Below are 18,281 nucleotides of genomic sequence, written 5' to 3' on the forward strand. Positions count from 1 at the left end.
AAGTCACACAGCCCTCCATTGCCCCAGGTCCGAAATAACTACCTGTATATAATCTATAAAACACTTTGATTGTAACCACAGAAAGGCAGTATATCAAATCCCTCTCCCTAAGTGTTCTTCCTCTTAGACACCCATCAACATTTTACCTTTTTCATAGTTAAGAGGTAATTCTTAGTCACCTTCGACATTTTTTTTCTGCCATAGCTCCTAGATTTCACATCTGTATCAGCCCGAGGGTGTTTCTCTAGACCAGCCTAAGTATATCACATGCCTGAGCACCTCTAAGTTCAGCGCAATGGCGGCTTATCACGTTAACGGTTCTACTCTTTCAAGCAGCCAGTGGCTGTGGGGAGTGCATCTCTCCTATCTTGTGCCATCTGAAAAAAAAAATTGGGGAAGGTCAACAAACGGACCAGAGTACCTGAAGGGAGTGCTGCTGAGGCATATCTACTATAATAAAACTCACCCTCAACGTTCTGAAGACAACGTTCTGAAGTCACTCAGTCACTCATTGAAGGGTTCATGGATTCATGGTGGTGAAGCCACAACACTGGCCATGTCTCTCTGCCCCGCCCTCGCATGACGGCCCAATCAGAAAAAACACCCTCAACATTCTGAAACACAAAGGACCATCACAACACTAGGCAACGTAAGACGGACCAATCAGAGGAAACTACTTGACAATAAGGGAGGAGCATTCCCCAGCAGAATGGCTCATTATCTGTGCAGCACGGAGAGCACAGAATAGAGAGTTGCACGGGGACAGAAATCCTACCCATCCCCGCCCGTCCCTGCTGGAATCTTACCCGTCCCCACCCATCCCCGCTGGAATCTTACCCGTCCCCACCCATCCCCGCAAAAATTAAAACCATCCCAACCCGTCCCCACCCGTCCCCGCAAGAATTTAACCCATCCCCACCCATCCCCGTAAGAATTTAAAAGTTCCAGTCAGCTCCCTTTCTGGATTTGAGCCACAGCACTGTAGGCAAGGAAGGAATAGAAGTTGGAACTTGGAACACTCTGGTGCGCACATGTAAGATTTGTCTCTGATTCACTGGCAGTGTGTGCTGAGGATGAGTCCATTCACGCCACATGCACGCGCCAGTAGGTCAGGTGACATCTGATTCTCGTGCCTGTGTCAGAGCTGAGGTCTGTGCACCAGCCTGGGAGCAAAGAGGATTAACAGTAACATAGTAAGTGACAGCAAATAGACCTGAACGGTCCATCCACTCTGCCCAATAGTCACACTCATGATCAATTCATCATTAAATCAACGAGTGTGATATTATATACTTGATTATGGTCTTTCTTTCGTGTTTCTGGAACAAAGACCACAGGAGTCTATCTGGCCCCATCCTTATGTTCCAACTGCTGGAGTTGCCATCGAAGCCCACTCCAGCCTATTCATGTTCTCATTTGTGGGACACAGACCGTAAAAGTCTGTCCAGCACTGTCCTTATGTTCCAGCCACTGAAGTTGCTGTCTAAGCCCTTTCCAGCCCATCGTACACCAGATTGCCATGTATGAGACACAGACCATACAAGTCTGCCAGGTATCAGCTCTAGTTCACCACAGCCAGAGTCGCCATCTAAGTGTCACTTGACATATCCACACACATGCAGCCATTTAAGGTTAGCTTTTATATAACTTCCATTTTCTAATTAGAGATCCTCTGTGTTCATCCCACGCCTTTTTGAATTCCGTCATCATTTGTGACTCTACCACCTCCTTAATGGAAGACTTTCCACATTTATGCTGTTAAAGCAAGGAAGAAGAGGAGGAAGAGACAGCACTCAAATAAATTGGTATTCGGTAGATGAGAGGCTGGTGCAGGTGCAGCTTACACTTCCACGGGAAGCCCACAGAACTGGTTCCATCCCCGCGGGAACCCCGCAGAACTGCTTCCATCCCCGCGGGAACCCCGCAGGAACTGCCTCCGTCCCCGCGGGAATCCCGCGGGTTCCGCGGGATTCCCGCGGGGACGGAAGCCGTGCAGCTCTCTAGCACAGAACCACCGCTGGAACGAGAGAAGAATATTCCTGCTGTGGGTATGTGCAAAAATAGACCAGGGGAGGGGGGGGGAGAAATTTTTAAATGCCTAATGCCAGTACTGAAGAGTGCCAGAGGGCCTATAGCACAGACTACATTTGGGATCGCTTGACATGGAGTCAGAGGAGCCAGAAAACAACGTGCCCGTCACCATCTGGGACGTGGGCGAACAGGACAAGCTGTGACCCAGCTGGAAGGATTACCCGCGACCCAGCCAGCAGCAAACAGCGACCAAGGAAGGGGGAGGAGTACTCCTTCCCTGCCTAGGAATCGCTGGAGACTGGCTGCCAAACTAACGAAACAACCGCACACCGACGCACCACCTCCATCATTCGAAAGGCATCCACTCTTTCTTCAACAGAAATGCAAACTAATAATGCAAAACAAACAAAGAATACATGGTTTCTCAGGCGGCTGCAGGTAACTCCCTACTCCCTTCCTCTTCCCCTTTTGCCGAAGCGGCCAAGGACATGCCCAACCATCCCCAGCCTCAGGCAAGCTGTCTCCCACCTCGGGGATTCCCCGAGCACCCGGAAAAAGATGGCGCTGATTCCTGCAGCGCATAAATGTTCCAGCATTCCCCTGCAGCCGGCCTGAAATGGACCAAACATACCGGATCACCCCCCGACGGCCCGATACCGTGCTCTTCTCCCTTCTGCCAACTTAAAACAACCATCCCCGTCCTCAGGCAAGCCGTCACCCACCTCCCGGATGCCCAGAACCCCAGCCCAATGGAAAAAGATGGCGCTGCTTCCAACAGCACATTTTTCTTCCAGCATTCCCCTACAGCAGCCCTGAAACGGCCAAAAAATACCGACAGACAAAGAACGTGCTCCTCTACCTTCCGCCCATCTAAAACAACACTGCTGCCTCAGCACAACACAAAAAAAAAAACATGGAAAAAAAAAACAACACTCAACAAAGACTGACCCCCTACAACCACATTTACATTTCACCAACAGAAAGACCCCCTCCACAAACCTCCTTGACAGACAAAACCACACACACACAATACAACAGAAACACACCCTCAAAGCCACACACCAATCCAACCCACTTTGCCAGCACAGCACAGCACATCCCCCAACCCCCAAGCAAAAAACAAAACTAAACTAAAAAAGATACACATCAACAACCTGCACACACACCGCACCCTCACACACTCAAACACACACACACACACACACAAAATAACTCTGTGACACATACACACACACACAAAAAAAACCACATGCTAGCGCCGTTTCATTGGTTTCGGAAACGGGCCTTTTTTACTAGTCTATTTATAAATAATGGGGTCAATATTCAGCGGGGCACAAGCATTGAATGTCTGGTTATACAGAGCTGTGTAGCACTTATCCAGTTAAGTGTGATATTCAAAACTTAACTGGATAAAGATAGGACTGTGCTTTATGTGGTCCTGTTTACCCGGTGTTATGAATTGAGGGGTCCAGAGCCCCCCAAGAAGGCTGGAGTGACCTTAAATCTGACTCCATCTCTAAATAGCACTAGTACTGGGGTAATCAAGGAGTTGTGAAGTTCTAAAAGGAATTGCCACTAAGGGAGACGTTAGGTCTAAGGAAAAGATACCAGCCTTATGACAAACTGGATTTATGTCACAGGTAATACAATGCAGTGAAAGACAGCCTGATACAACAAAAGCATTTATACTTACAGCCTCTGATCATAAAGTGAAGTCCACAAATCATCATTTGGAATGAGGAGTTTATTTGCCAAGATACAAGTCAAATCAGTGATTGACAACAGGCACGTACAATCAATTAGTTATAGGAATATAATAATCCAGCTGCAAACAGGTGTTAATTAGTTCCTGTCTTGTCTCTTTTGTTGGTGAGCCCTTAGGTTACCTAAGGCCCCGAAAGACCTCAGAGGACAGCTGTGCAACCCCGAATCTTCACGTGGGTAGTATCAATACTGTCTCTGGATAGCGGCCAGCAAGGCGGCTAGCAATCCGTGTTTAATATCAGCACAGTCTCTGGATGGCGGCTAGCAAGGGCGGCTAGCAATCCGTGGTTAATATCAACACAGTCTCTGGATAGCGGCTAGCAAGGGCGGCTAGCAATCCGTGGTTAATATCAACACAGTCTCTGGATAGCGGCTAGCAAGGGCGGCTAGCAATCCGTGGGAATATCAGCACAGTCTCTGGGTAGCGGCTAACACGGCGCAACACGAAACCACTGTGCCAGCTTCGGAAACAGAACCGGAAGCGCCGATGTCCGCCAGCCCCAGAGTTAAATATCGCGCCTTCCCGCCTCCAATGGCGAGTCTCTCCAATCCGGTCCTGGGAGTCGGCAGGGCCCCTTCGGATAGGCTCTGCCTGAACTCCCAGGCGGAGACTTCCCCTGGTCCTCCAATCTGGTGCAGGGAGGCGGAGCTCCAGAGCCCTCCGACTCTGGGGCGAAGAGGACATCGGCCCCGCGCTCCAGCGCCGCCATTTTGGGCGGCGTGGGCCTCATCCCGGCTCTCCTTCCCGAGAGACCGGCGGTCGCCATTGCCGGCCGCCGGCCGCCGATCCCGACCTGGACCGCCTGTCCCGCGGCGGCGCTGGTCCCCCTGCAGGGGCCGGTCGGCCGTCCTCCTGCGCCGTGGCCACTGACTCCCGCCCCCCGCAGCGAGAGGAGAGCAGGTAGGCACGTAAGACGCGACAGTTCCTAATCTTTTATAATTTCTCTTACCAATTAGAGGTTTTACAAGGGAAAGCAATTAGGTAACTTGTCAATTCTGCTGGACACATTGGTTTCCCTTGGAGAGAGAGAGTGGCAACCCTTTTCTCTCTAACTTAAACCAGGAAATACTCTGATTTTTATAGGTGCCCTCAGGATATGGATAATATGACAGCAGATATACCTGATTGGATCTATGCTAATGTCATGGTTGTCACTGATTGGCTCATGCTAATGAGTAGCTTCTATCTTGCTAACATGGTTTTGTCTTTAGCGCGCTTGACCACAAATCTTAAGCAAGACCCTGCATCCAGCTACACCTTTCCTTTCTCACACCATGGCTGACCACAATCCTGCTCACAGGAAAGTCTCATTTCTCAACTTGTTTTTCTAACTTACATTAGAGAAATTTCCACTTTGTAACAGATACAGCTTCCATTTTGTGCTGAAATCCTCCATTTTGTTTCCATATCTATTGACCTAACTTTTCTTAATTTAGCTTATTTAGGCCTCAATCCGGGCTACAAACTAGGCCATACTTTTCCAGTAAGCTCCCAGTTATGTCAGCCATCAGATTTCTGACTCAGCCAAGGTCTGTAATGGCCTGAGCTCTATGACTGGGCCCGCCACCATTCCAGTGGGGGGGTCTCTGGCTGTACCATAATTATACATTCCCCACTTGTCACCCCATCTGGGGGGGGGGGGGTGACACAAAGCTCATCAAGCTTGTCATCATCCATTCCAGAAGGTGGCAAGCTATCAAACGAGAGGGCGAGTTTTGGTCTTACAAATTGCTAGAAGGTATGGTGCAAGATAGGAAACTTCATTCTCAGGTGATATATTATTTGGGGCGTATGGAATTCCCGTTATATTACCCAACCTCTTGGGCCTCAATCATGATGTCACCCCTCTTGAGACTTGCTCAAACCTGTAGTGAGAAAGGTTTTATGAATGGGACAAATCCATGAGTTCATCTACAAAATCTCATGAAGTAACGGTATGTGTGTAATAGCAATTTCAGGTGGATCATACTAATAAACACTTTCAGGTCTTTCTATGGCTTCTAGTGTATCTGTTGCATAGTGCATGGGGAGATAATCTAATGTATCTGTCTCAGTGGTCTTGGGAAGGAATAGTGGTTTTGATTAAGCATTGTTATGGGCTCAACAAATATATGGTTAGTACTCTGATTGCAGGCTGTTTTAGGTTGTAGTTATTCAGAATCCTTAAACAGGTCGGAATTCCTGGACCTTACTATTACTCATCAATGGCATCCAATCATGAGCACTAAAAAGTGGATAGCAAGTATGAGGTTGCCTCATACAGCAAAAATGATCAATCCTAGGAAAATTTATATTAACAAAGGTCATGCATGGATCTTGACATATGCATAATGACCTGGAAGTATGGGAAGCATTTTATATATTCGTTACCCCACTTGGAGCTTAGTCAAACCTACAGAAAGACATGCAGCTTAAGTAAGCCTACACCAAAGTTAAACAAATGCATAACTGGTTGATACTAACAGGGTTTACACCTACATTATGATATTAGCCAGTATTAGGGTTTGATGTTACCCCTGTGTCTGAGCAATATCAACTTCAATTTAAATTACATAAACAGAAATATATATATAGACAGGATTACTGCTAAACTGAAAATAAAACAAAATATGAATCTATAATGTCCATAAACAGCAACAGTAAATCTCAAATTAAGTATCAGTTGGTTCTGAATTCTCTTTCCTCGATCATGGTTGAGGTGGAGGAAGCACTGAAGAATCTGGACGGAGATCTGGAAGATCTAACAGGGCTGGATTTTCACAGCGACTTGGGCAAGGAATCAGTAGAAGTGACAGTCTTAATACTAGGCATTGGGATTTGCAGAATGTATCCCCACTTCTGGCTTGCATAATGTGCAAGACAGATTGGTAATTACTACTAAGAGATGATCAAATAACAATAGTTAAGTATATGGAACAAAAGAAAAGGGTACCAAAAAAACAATAAAAATTAAAATTTTGAGATGATGTTGATTGTTCAAGTTATTGATGTATGGAGGGTCAGGAATATGGTGCACAAAAATAGTCAAAAGGCATGGGCAATGCGTTGCAATCTATCACCAGTAGGTATGGAATCTTCACCTGCGATGATTACCATTCACCAAGGGTTGGGCCCTCAGCTGCAGGAGGCCAGCAGGACTTACGAGTTAGATGATTCAGAAAGAAGGGTAGCTTAGGAAATAGTCATAGTCAAAGCAGAAAACTAATGTGCAGAAATTTAAAACTCATAACTAGTCCAGGTGATGGAAGTATCTTCTGGAATCACGGTCGCTGTCTGTTGTAACAGAGAGCTCATACGTAAAGTGCCATGTAGGTTCTGAAAAAGATGAGCAGCCTGCAAAAATATTTAACACAATAGAATATTTAAGAGCATAACCAAGAAGGTCTAAATTAATGACATCATTTGGACAAAAGAAAATTCTCATTGGAGAAGTTGGCGCTTCTTTTTCTTGCCAGAGGTCAGTTGTAGCAGAAGTACCAAACTGGAATGGAGGCGGTAGATCAGGAATGGGATTAGCAGTCTTCAGTCAATCTACAGTACTTAATAAATAGAGCTGATATAAGAAGTAATATCTAGTAGTCAAATCTCAGCACAGGACCATTAGAAAGAAAAGTCAAAGAATGCATTGTTAGTTCCTTGGGGCACCAGTAGGTGGAGCATAGTCTCAATATATAAAATCACAAGTTACAAGTAGAAAAAAAAAAAAAATTTCTCTACTGTAGATTAGATGTTGCTGGCACAGGAAGTCAGCAGAGTCTGAGGAAACATTGTGGTCAGAGACTGCTCCAGGAAAATACAGCTTTTAATATGATATTTAGAGAAATAGAGAAAAGCCAATATCAGAAAAGAAAGATGTAAAAACTATATATTTCTATGAGGCCTCCTCACGTGACCTTTACAAGGTTTAAATAGGTCAAATGAGAAGGACAATAACCTATAGTCATAGGCGTAGTTTGACTGTTTCATTTGGGGGGGCAAAGGAAGGGGCGGGCATATTAGCATATTCATTTGCATATATGTATATGCAAATTATGCTAATATGGAGGAAGGAAGGGAGCAAGAGCTGGCTTTTTTGGGAATAACCAGTGTTCGTTTGACGATGGATAGCCACTGAATCGGAGAGGCAGCGGGTTTGGCGGCAGGCAGTGGTGTGCTGGTAAATGTTTACCAACAGACTCTCCCCCCCGGTCCCCCTCTGCGCCCCCCCCCCCCAAATTGCACAGCTGGCTTTAGCCGGGGAGAGAGCCTGGGGGGGGGGGGTATAAATAAGTAAATATAAACTTTTAATGTTGAACACCTGATTCTCAAAGTGAACATATTCCAAACACTATAATGAAAATAAAATAATTTTTTTCTACCTTTGTTGTCTGGTGACTGTTTTTCTGATCATGCTGGTCCAGTATCTGATTCTGCTGCTATCTGTCCTCTTAACTCAGTTTCCAGTGCTTCCTTTCCATTTATTTCTTTCCTTTCCTCCTTTCTTCTTCATTTCTGGTCCTCAGCTTCTGCCTATTTTCTTCATCCATGTGCAGTTTTTCTCCTCTCTTCCTTTTCCCTCATCTCATCTCCTTCCTCACTCTTTCCTCCCCTCCATCCATGTCCAGCATTTCTTTTCTCTCCCCTGCCCTCCATCCACCCATGTCCAGCGACCCTTCTCTCCCTTTGCCCTGCAAGCACCCATACCCAGCGACCCTCCTTTCCCCTTCCCCCATGCCCAGTGGCCCTCCTTTCCCCTGCCCTCCATCCACCCAGTCCACCAGTGACCCTCCTCTCCCCTGTCCCCATGCCCAGTGGCCCTCCTTTCCCCTGCCCTCCATCCACCCAGTCCAGCAGTGACCCTCCTCTCCCCTGTCCCCATGCCCAGTGGCCCTCCTTTCCCCTGCCCTCCATCCACCCAGTCCAGCAGTGACCCTCCTCTCCCCTGTCCCCATGCCCAGTGGCCCTCCTTTCCCCTTCCCTCCATCCACTCAGTCCAGCAGTGACCCTCCTCTCCCCTGTCCCCATGCCCCTCCTTTCCCCTGCCCTCCATCCACTCAGTCCAGCAGTGACCCTCCTCTCCCCTGCCCCCATGCCCAGTGGCCCTCCTTTCCCCTTCCCTCCATCCACTCAGTCCAGCAGTGACCCTCCTCTCCCCTGCCCCCATGCCCAGTGGCCCTCTTTTCCCCTTCCCTCCATCCACTCAGTCCAGCAGTGACCCTCCTCTCCCCTGCCCTCTCTTCATCCCACCCTCTCCCTGTTCCTTCTCTCTCTCCCCCCCCCCCCCCCCGCAGCGAGCCAGTTCTCCTCCCTCCCTCCGGATCCATCCCTCACCAACTTGATCGTCGAATTCTTCGCCTGCCCGCTAGCGCTGACTCTCCCCTGCCGGTTCGCGCTTCAAAATGGCCGCCGAGACTAAGTCTCGCGAGGCCGCCTCTGGAAGTCTCGGCGGCCATTTTTAAAGCGCGAACCAGCAGGGGAGAGAGCGCTAGCGCGCTGGGCAGACAAAGGATTCGAAGATCAGGTCGGTGAGGGGCGGATCCGGAGGGAGGGAGGAGAAGGAACGGGGAGAGGGCGGGGCGAAGGAAGAGCTGCCTGGTGCCGGCCCTGCGTTTGGGGGGGCATTGCCCCCCCTCGCCCCCCCCCCAGTCTACGCCCATGCCTATAGTCCTCTGTAATAGTTCAGAGCCAATTTGGAAAATGAAAATTATATTAAATTCTAAACTGATCATTTCTATGCTGTCACAATTTGGGCCCTAAATTATGATAGCATATCAAGATTCACATTCAGAGGGATAGCTAAAAATAAGCTTATATATTCCCAGGAATCAATTTACAATTTAGAGTATATTTTAAATTACAGAGGAGACAAGTAGGAGCTTTTCTTAAATTAAGAATATAATCACAAATCTTATTAAGCCAATAAATGCACACAATTGACCATTAGGATATGTTCATATAGACCAGCGTGATAAACGGAACAGCTTTTAAGCTTACATTGTAAATTGAATTCTAAACAAAGAGTAGCAAGGATAACACATAAGTACATAAGTACATAAGTAGTGCCATACTGGGAAAGACCAAAGGTCCATCTAGCCCAGCATCCTGTCACCGACAGTGGCCAATCCAGGTCAAGGGCACCTGGCACGCTCCCCAAACGTAAAAACATTCCAGACATGTTATACCTAAAATGCGGAATTTTTCCAAGTCCATTTAATAGCGGTCTATGGACTTGTCCTTTAGGAATCTATCTAACCCCTTTTTAAACTCCGTCAAGCTAACCGCCCGTACCACGTTCTCCGGCAACGAATTCCAAAGTCTAATTACACGTTGGGTGAAGAAAAATTTTCTCCGATTCGTTTTAAATTTACCACACTGTAGCTTCAACTCATGCCCTCTAGTCCTAGTATTTTTGGATAGCGTGAACAGTCGCTTCACATCCACCCGATCCATTCCACTCATTATTTTATACACTTCTATCATATCTCCCCTCAGCCGTCTCTTCTCCAAGCTGAAAAGCCCTAGCCTTCTCAGCCTCTCTTCATAGGAAAGTCGTCCCATCCCCACTATCATTTTCGTTGCCCTTCGCTGTACCTTTTCCAATTCTACTATATCTTTTTTGAGATACGGAGACCAGTACTGAACACAATACTCCAGGTGCGGTCGCACCATGGAGCGATACAACGGCATTATAACATCCGCACACCTGGACTCCATACCCTTCCTAATAACACCCAACATTCTATTCGCTTTCCTAGCCGCAGCAGCACACTGAGCAGAAGGTTTCAGCGTATCATCGACGACGACACCCAGATCCCTTTCTTGATCCGTAACACAGAATCATAGAATAACCCATCTAGTTATTAAAAATCTGAAACACGTAATGAATTCCTGTATCATATACTGAGTTCAAAAATGAACTTTAGAGAACATAAGAACTACAAGGGTTAATCTCTGTCATTCGGTCCTAGGGAAATCACGAAATAACGGTGTTTCCTGTGTCTAATTTGAGTTTACTGCTCACTGCAAGCATTGGCTATTATGGTGACTGAAAATAGGACTATACATCAAACAAAAACTGTAAGTTTAAGTTTTCGTATTAAAACTTCATGCTGGTGTAATTAGTCTTCATAGAATTAATACTTCAGGAGAGGAAAAGAGGAGAAGGTTATTACTTTATCTGCTACCAGAGGTACGGTTCTCAATAAAAAGGAAGTTGGCAATTGTAGCTAGTCTTATCTGAACATAGCTCTGAAATAATAGCAACCTGAATTTATTTAGTTCTGATTTACCAGTTAGTTATGTTATGCAAGGGTTAATCTCTAAACCCTATTGCATAGGTAATAAGGTAGGCACTGTAGTATTATGGAATCCGGAAATGAAATTTAACTGCGCCAGTTGGGGTTTGAGAACCAACAATACTGAAATTCTATACAATAACATATCTTAAAACTATAAATCTTTAAGAGGCAGGGAAGGAAGTTTGAAAGTAGTAGATAAGACGTGAAAAGAAAAATTAAAACAGTTAATTCATTATTACAGAACACATCCCCAATAGAGAGCCAGGAAGTGAACATCAGCACTAGTTATTTTAAACGATGTCACAAATAAACAGTGTTTTAGATGGCATATAATATAGAACCTTTTATAGTAAATATCTGGAATAATTATGCAATTTTCAAAGAACACATACACGGACGCACACCTATAAAATTAAAACTGTAAGTGGATCTCTTTTACTAAGAAGTCTGTCATATGATACCTGAATAAGAATGACAAGTATGTCTGGTATATCTGTCTTATCCAGATTTAGAATCCGGATGTGAGTACCGGAGCTAACAAAGATAAATTATCGAAAACCCTTAATCTATTTATAGCTACTATAACTAAAAAGTGCTTGCATTTCTAGTGAAAGCAATTTACCGGAAGTAAATAACAACAATCTATTTAATATCATGTCACAAATTAAACAAACATTGCTTAAATGAAATAATATACAATCCTGGAAAAAAAACACTCCTTTGAGATTTACTACCACTGTAGTTGATAGGCAATCTCGCGGGGTAACCTTAGAGCACTAATTTAAAACTAAAGAAATGATTCCTTAATAACTAGCTGGTTTAGTTTATGCCATTTATCACAGGACACACAGGAACATACAGACATAAAATTAAAACAGTAACCTAATCCTGATACGTAGAAAACTTAAATCTTAGAAGAGGAAGCGAGATATTTCTAAATGTAGTTCAAAACCAATCATTGGAATTGTGCACGGTTGTTTAGAGTTTCAGAATAAAAGATCCCAAAAATAAATATTCCAGTAGCCAATCACAAGTCACAGCACACAGACAGAATAGAAAAGGAAAACCACACTCATACACATACACAGTTATTGTCCCACATACAGAGGTATCCCTGTGTATTGAGGACAAAATCTTAATCCTAAATTTGATAAAATAAAACATTTAAATTAGAGCTAATCTTGATGGGGAGAAATGATAAAATAGACTTTTACTTCAGCAGATTTAGCCCATACGCAGCAGAGCTTTAGAAGTGTTAACTCCCATTTTTTTGTTCTCTCTCTCTCTTTCACACAGACTCTTGAATAAAATATTCAATTACTCTCTCTTCTTTAACTTCCAAACAAAAAATGATGTTTACTTACAGTTTCTTCAGATAACTATTTACATCATACTTGCAGTAGACATGGTAAAACTACTGAATACAAAAATTCTGTCAGTTGGTTATCATACAGCTGGAAGAGAGATTGCTAACACCATCTTATGCTGACACAGACTGACTCACTCTCAGAGCAACTAGAGTGACTCAGACACACCCACAAGACATTACACTATATCCAATGACATTATAGCTCATAGAATTGTTGACAGTTAATGCATGCAGCACTTGTCTTTCACATATTCCTACATACCCCTTCACATGCATTATTGTCCAACAATTCAATTCTTATATATTTATTTATACACATACAGTCCTAGCTTTTCTCGTAGATTTTCAAAATTTCTTACAGCTAGCGGTTTCGTCAAGATATCAGCAATCATTTGGTCAGTTTGTTTATATTGCAAACTTATTACTCCTTGCCTTGACAATTCTCTGACATTATGGAATTTTGTTGCAATATGTTTTGTTCTAGACTGTACCCTGTCATTTATTGACAACCTTATACAGCTTTGATTGTCTTCAAAAATCTGTATCGGTCTCTGCTGTTCTATACCAAAATCTGTACACAGTTTTTCTATCCACATTAGTTCACGACATGCTTCAGACACAGCAACATATTCTGCTTCTGTGGATGATAAACTTACAATGGTTTGTTTATGACTTGCTGCCTCAGCACAACACAAAAAAAAAAACAACACTCAACAAAGACTGACCCCCTACAACCACATTTACATTTCACCAACAGAAAGACCCCCTCCACAAACCTCCTTGACAGACAAAACCACACACACACAATACAACAGAAACACACCCTCAAAGCCACACACCAATCCAACCCACTTTGCCAGCACAGCACAGCACATCCCCCAACCCCCAAGCAAAAAACAAAACTAAACTAAAAAAGATACACATCAACAACCTGCACACACACCGCACCCTCACACACTCAAACACACACACACACACACACACAAAATAACTCTGTGACACATACACACACACACACAAAAAAAACCACATGCTAGCGCCGTTTCATTGGTTTCGGAAACGGGCCTTTTTTACTAGTCTATTTATAAATAATGGGGTCAATATTCAGCGGGGCACAAGCATTGAATGTCTGGTTATACAGAGCTGTGTAGCACTTATCCAGTTGTGTGATATTCAAAACTTAACTGGATAAAGATAGGACTGTGCTTTATGTGGTCCTGTTTACCCGGTTAACTTATTCAGTTAGGTTTAGGTGCTGAATAATGACTCTTAACTAGATAAGTGCCAACACCACCCACAAAATAGCTGGTTTAGGCTTAGGTGCAAACTGGGTATATTAAGTGGCAATATGTGGTTAACTGCCACTGAATATACCCAGAGAAGTGGTATAAATGGCCAGGAGTCTCTTCCAGCCATTTAAATTGCTTTGGCTATTGGCCCTGTCATTCTGTCTGATCAGGGCCGGTCTTAGCAATTGTGGGGCCCTGTGCAGACCAGTTCAGTGGGGCACCCCCACCTAGCCCCGCCCCTTGTTGGCAAGATATGTTTTAAACTTTTTTTTTCTTTCAAATAAAGACAAATCAAGCAAAACTTGTATAGAAAAACTAATTCAAACGTAAAATTCTATAATAGGAAACCTTTGGGTTTAAAAAGCAAAACCATGTGCATGTAAGGACTGGATAAATTAATTAAAACAAATCCCCTTAATATGTAATACTTGGTAGCAATAATGAAACAGTGATTGAATATTCAGATAGAAAGCAGCCTGAGCCAACAGATTCATTTTCCACTGAACATAATTAACTTTTGTATAAATATGGTACAGGCCTGAGGCCTACTACCCAGCTTGGGACCTGCTGGAAGAACTTTGCCCAACCTAAGGGTCGCTGGGTAAAACAGGCCAAGGGAAGAATTGGTTTTAAAAAGTACATTTTCTAAGCTGACTTTAGTTTGATAGATGGAAATAGATTCTGACCACATAACAGGTGCATGGAAAAAGAAGTGAAAGAACATTGTGGCTAGAAGAAGACTGGCCATCTGCGGGAAAGAGGTGGAAGTCTTGTTCCAAGGGTAAAGATAGCAAAATCTGTGGTTAAGAGAAAAAAGTGTGTCATCCGGCCACCTGGGCTACTTACGTAGGAATAGTTTTTTTAGAACTCCAATAGAACCTAATGGAAGAAAAGGGTATAAATATGGTTGACATTTGGCATGTAAAGGAGACTTAGAGACTAGAGGCTGACCTGTGTCATCTCTGTCAAAGACCTCTTCATAAGAATACCTTGCTCCATTTCTATGCATATGTAACCTGATTTGGGTGAGTAATAAACTCTCTAACTAAACCTGTCTATGATCTTCCTTATTTCTTACCTATGGGGAATTGGTTAAGTTGATACAGACAGTAAAAAGATTAACTGGAATAAAATGACAAGCCTTCTGGGTCTGACTGGGGAAATGTTTATCCCTGGACAGACCTCTGGCAGAGTTATCTGGTCCATGCCTGGTCCATGGTTATTTACTTTAGATTAGACGTTAGTGGGTTCAATGATTGGAGTCAGATGGGGTTACTAACAGCCTTCCCCACATAAGCCTAAATTCAGGGGACCTAGGAACCCCATTTATTTCACTTTGTATAAACTTGGCTGCTAATAGTGTGCTGAACTGGACAATGTTGGCACATTTAGCCACACCCTTTTACCAGCCATGGCATATATAAACAGTAATCATTGAAAATATTACACCAGTACAGGAGAAGAAAAATAACATGTGTTTTTTTTTCAATATAAATAATTTCTATAAGCTGTTACAGTTCCAGTATACCCAAAATGACACAAACCAAATTAGCATACAGACTCTACATGTAGCACAATACCAGAAAAACAGAAAGAAACACATTGCTATACATTGCAAAATAAGTCAGCAGATGTAAACTCTCAAATTGGGCATATTCTAAAATGAAAATAAAATTATTTTTTCCACCTTTGCTGTCTTGTGACTTTGTTTTTCTGATCATGGTGGTCCCAGTCTCTGATTCTGCCAGGGCCGGTCTTAGGCAGAGGTGACCAAGGCGACCGCATAGGGCCCCGCGCCTAAGGGGGCCCCGCACGGCACGCCTAAGGGGGCCCCACGCAGCGCGCCTCAACTCTGCCTCGCTCGTGCCTCCGCTCCGACCTCCGCCGCTGCTCGCCTCAGTTGCCTGAGATGATCCCCATTCCCGCGGCTTGGCCGCTCTGCTCCCGCCACCACCGGCGCGGCGCCCACCCCAAGCTTGGGCCCACTGAGCCCGCTGTCAGCTCCTGAGTCCCCGGACCCCGGCAACTAACTGAGCGATGCCAGCGAGCCAGCCCAGGCAGCGACGGCCCCGCCCCCGACGGCGATGACAGACAGTTGCAGCGTGACGGCTCACCTCCAGGCTCCAGCTTCCCGCTCAATGTCCTGCCTTCTGATGTATTTCCTGTTTCCGGACGCGAGGGTGGGAGTCACTGAGCAGGAAAAGCTGGAGCCTGGTCGGAGGTGGTGAGGACGTGAGGTGAGCCATCGTTGCTGACGCCAACAGTTGTGCACTTATGCCAAATCGAAATCGGATTCCATGCAGGCAGGAGATCAGGAGACATGTCTCTCTCATCTAACGATGCTTGCGGACAGTGCAAGGGTTGGAAATGTTTGCCTCCCTGAGAGGAATTTGGCCCAACAACATTAGTTGCTGGAGAAGCTGAGCAAGTAAGATCTTCTGGCTTAGAAGAGGCTGTTTCTAACATATCTGGGTTATTTTCACATAGATCTGCAGATATTTCTCCTGATAAAAATTTGGATGGCAATAGCAGATTTAGCTAAAACACTGCTTCCAGAAATTAATGATATGACACCTCGAATTAATCATTTGGAAGCTAGACTGCAATCACAGGAAGAAAAGATTACTAAGCTAAAATCTGAGAATGGAAATCATGAAGTAGCAAAATCTGATATAAAGTAGATACAATCAGTTCAAACTATTTTTAGTAACTGATGTGGCTACTTGCCTCTCTGGTTTGATGGGTTACAGAGTAATAGGGGAATTTGAAAGTACTGGATCTTTTCTTAATAAATTTTCCCTTTATTCTCCTTTTTTATGAGAATTGGAACTACTAATTGTAGTGGACTTGAACTGAATAATTTCTGGGGAGGGGAGGTTTCATGATAGCATTGTGCTTATTATTTCAATCAGTTTTTTGTACAAGTTTGCTTCATTTGTCTTTATTTGAAATTTCATAAATAAAAAATGTTCTAAAAATGGAATAATCTTATCAATGGGGTGGAGCTAGGGTGGGGCGGGGCTAGGATGGGGCCCCACCAAATTGGTCTGCATAGGGCCCCGCACTTGCTAAGACCAGCCCTGGATTCTGCTGCTCTATATCTGTTCCCTTAACTCCACTTCCAGGGCTTCCTTTCCATTTATTTCTTTAATTCCTCCTTTCTTCTTTATTTCTTGCCCTACATCCATAGGTAAAAGCTGGGTCCTCCACGGACTTGACTGGAGGAGGTATAAAGTGGATCCAGGTTTTGCCTATTTTCTCCAGCCATGTGCAGTTTTTCTGTTTTCCCTTTCCCTCATCTCTGTCAGTATGCATCTCCTTCCTCTTTCTTCCCTCCCCTCCATCCATATGCATCTCATTCCTCTCTCTTCCCTCTCCCCCATCCATGTCCAGCATTTCTCCTCTCTCCTTCCCTCCATCCATGTTCATCTCACTTCATCTCATGTCCTTTCTCTTCCCTCCCCTCCATCTATGTCCAGCATTTCAACTCTCCCCTCCCCTCCATCCTTGTCCAGAATTTCTCCTCTTCACTAAATCCATGTGCATCTCCTTCCTCTGTCTTCCTTCCCTTCCATCCATGTCCAGAATTTCTCCTCTCTCCCCTAAGTCCATGTGCATCTCCTCCTCTATCTTCCCTCCCCTCCATTCATGTCCAGCATTTCTCCTCTCCCCCTCCATCCATGTGCATCTACTTCCTCTGTCTTCCCTTCCCTCCCCTCCATCCATGTCCAGCATTTCTCCTCTCCCCTTTCGTGTTCATCTCCTTCCTCTGTCTTTCCTTCCCTCCAACATTTCCCCTATCTTTCCTGCCCTCCACCATCCATGTCCAGCATTTCTCCTTTCTCCCTTCCATTCATGTGCATCTCCTTCCTGTCTTCCCTCACCTCTATCCATGTCCAGCATTTCTCCTGCCCTTTCCATCCATCCATGTCTAGCAACTCTCCTCTTTCTCCTGCCCTCCCCTCCATCCATGTCCAGCGATTCTCCTCTGCCCTCCCCTCCCATCCCTGTCCATCAATTCTCCTTTTCTCCCTGTTCTCCCCTCCCATCCACATCCAGTGATTCGCTTCTGTCCCCTGCCCTCCCCTCCCATCCATGCCCAGCGATTCTCCTCTGAACTCCCTCCATGTCCAGTGACTTGCCCCAGCCCCACCTGCCCGCCTTCAGCTTTCCAACAGCCCTCCTTTCCTTCTAGCCGCCCTGCATTTAAAAAGTCACAGCGGCTGCAGTGAAAGTAGCAGGCTCGCCTCTAGCCTTCCCTTCTCTCTCAGTGTCCCCCCCTTGCGGAAACAGGAAATTGCATCAGAGAAAGGTGAGCCTGCTACTTTCACTGCCGCCACTGCAACTTTTTAAACGCAGGGCGGCTGGAAGGAAAGGAGGGCTGTCAGAATGCTGAGGGCGGGCAGGTGAGGACCGAATGGCAGGGAGTAGGAGGAAGCGCCGCGGGGCCCCTGGAGGTGCGGGGTCCTGTATTACCGCTCCTGTCACCCCTGCCTAAGACTGGCCCTGTGTCTGATCCTCTGGTATTCTTTGCCACTGTGGCTTAAGCA

At 45.1% G+C, this 18,281-nt stretch overlaps 1 protein-coding gene across 2 annotated transcripts in view; it reads left to right on the plus strand.

Moving 5' to 3' along the window:
- The window catches only part of LOC115470567 (beta-1,3-galactosyltransferase 5-like), a 136,660-nt gene that overhangs the window by 66,645 nt on the left and 51,734 nt on the right, over positions 1 to 18,281 (plus strand). Inside the window, exon 1 of one of the 2 annotated variants that reach the window (XM_030203830.1) lies at positions 14,691 to 14,756. The exons of the other annotated variant lie outside the window; for it this stretch is intronic. The gene's annotated coding sequence lies outside the window, so the exon portion shown is untranslated. Of the gene's footprint in view, positions 1 to 14,690; positions 14,757 to 18,281 lie in introns of those variants that run through there. 2 annotated transcript variants of the gene reach the window in all.

The sequence above is a fragment of the Microcaecilia unicolor genome, chromosome 5 (assembly GCF_901765095.1).
Source record: "Microcaecilia unicolor chromosome 5, aMicUni1.1, whole genome shotgun sequence".
NCBI classification, from domain to species: Eukaryota; Metazoa; Chordata; class Amphibia; order Gymnophiona; family Siphonopidae; genus Microcaecilia; species Microcaecilia unicolor.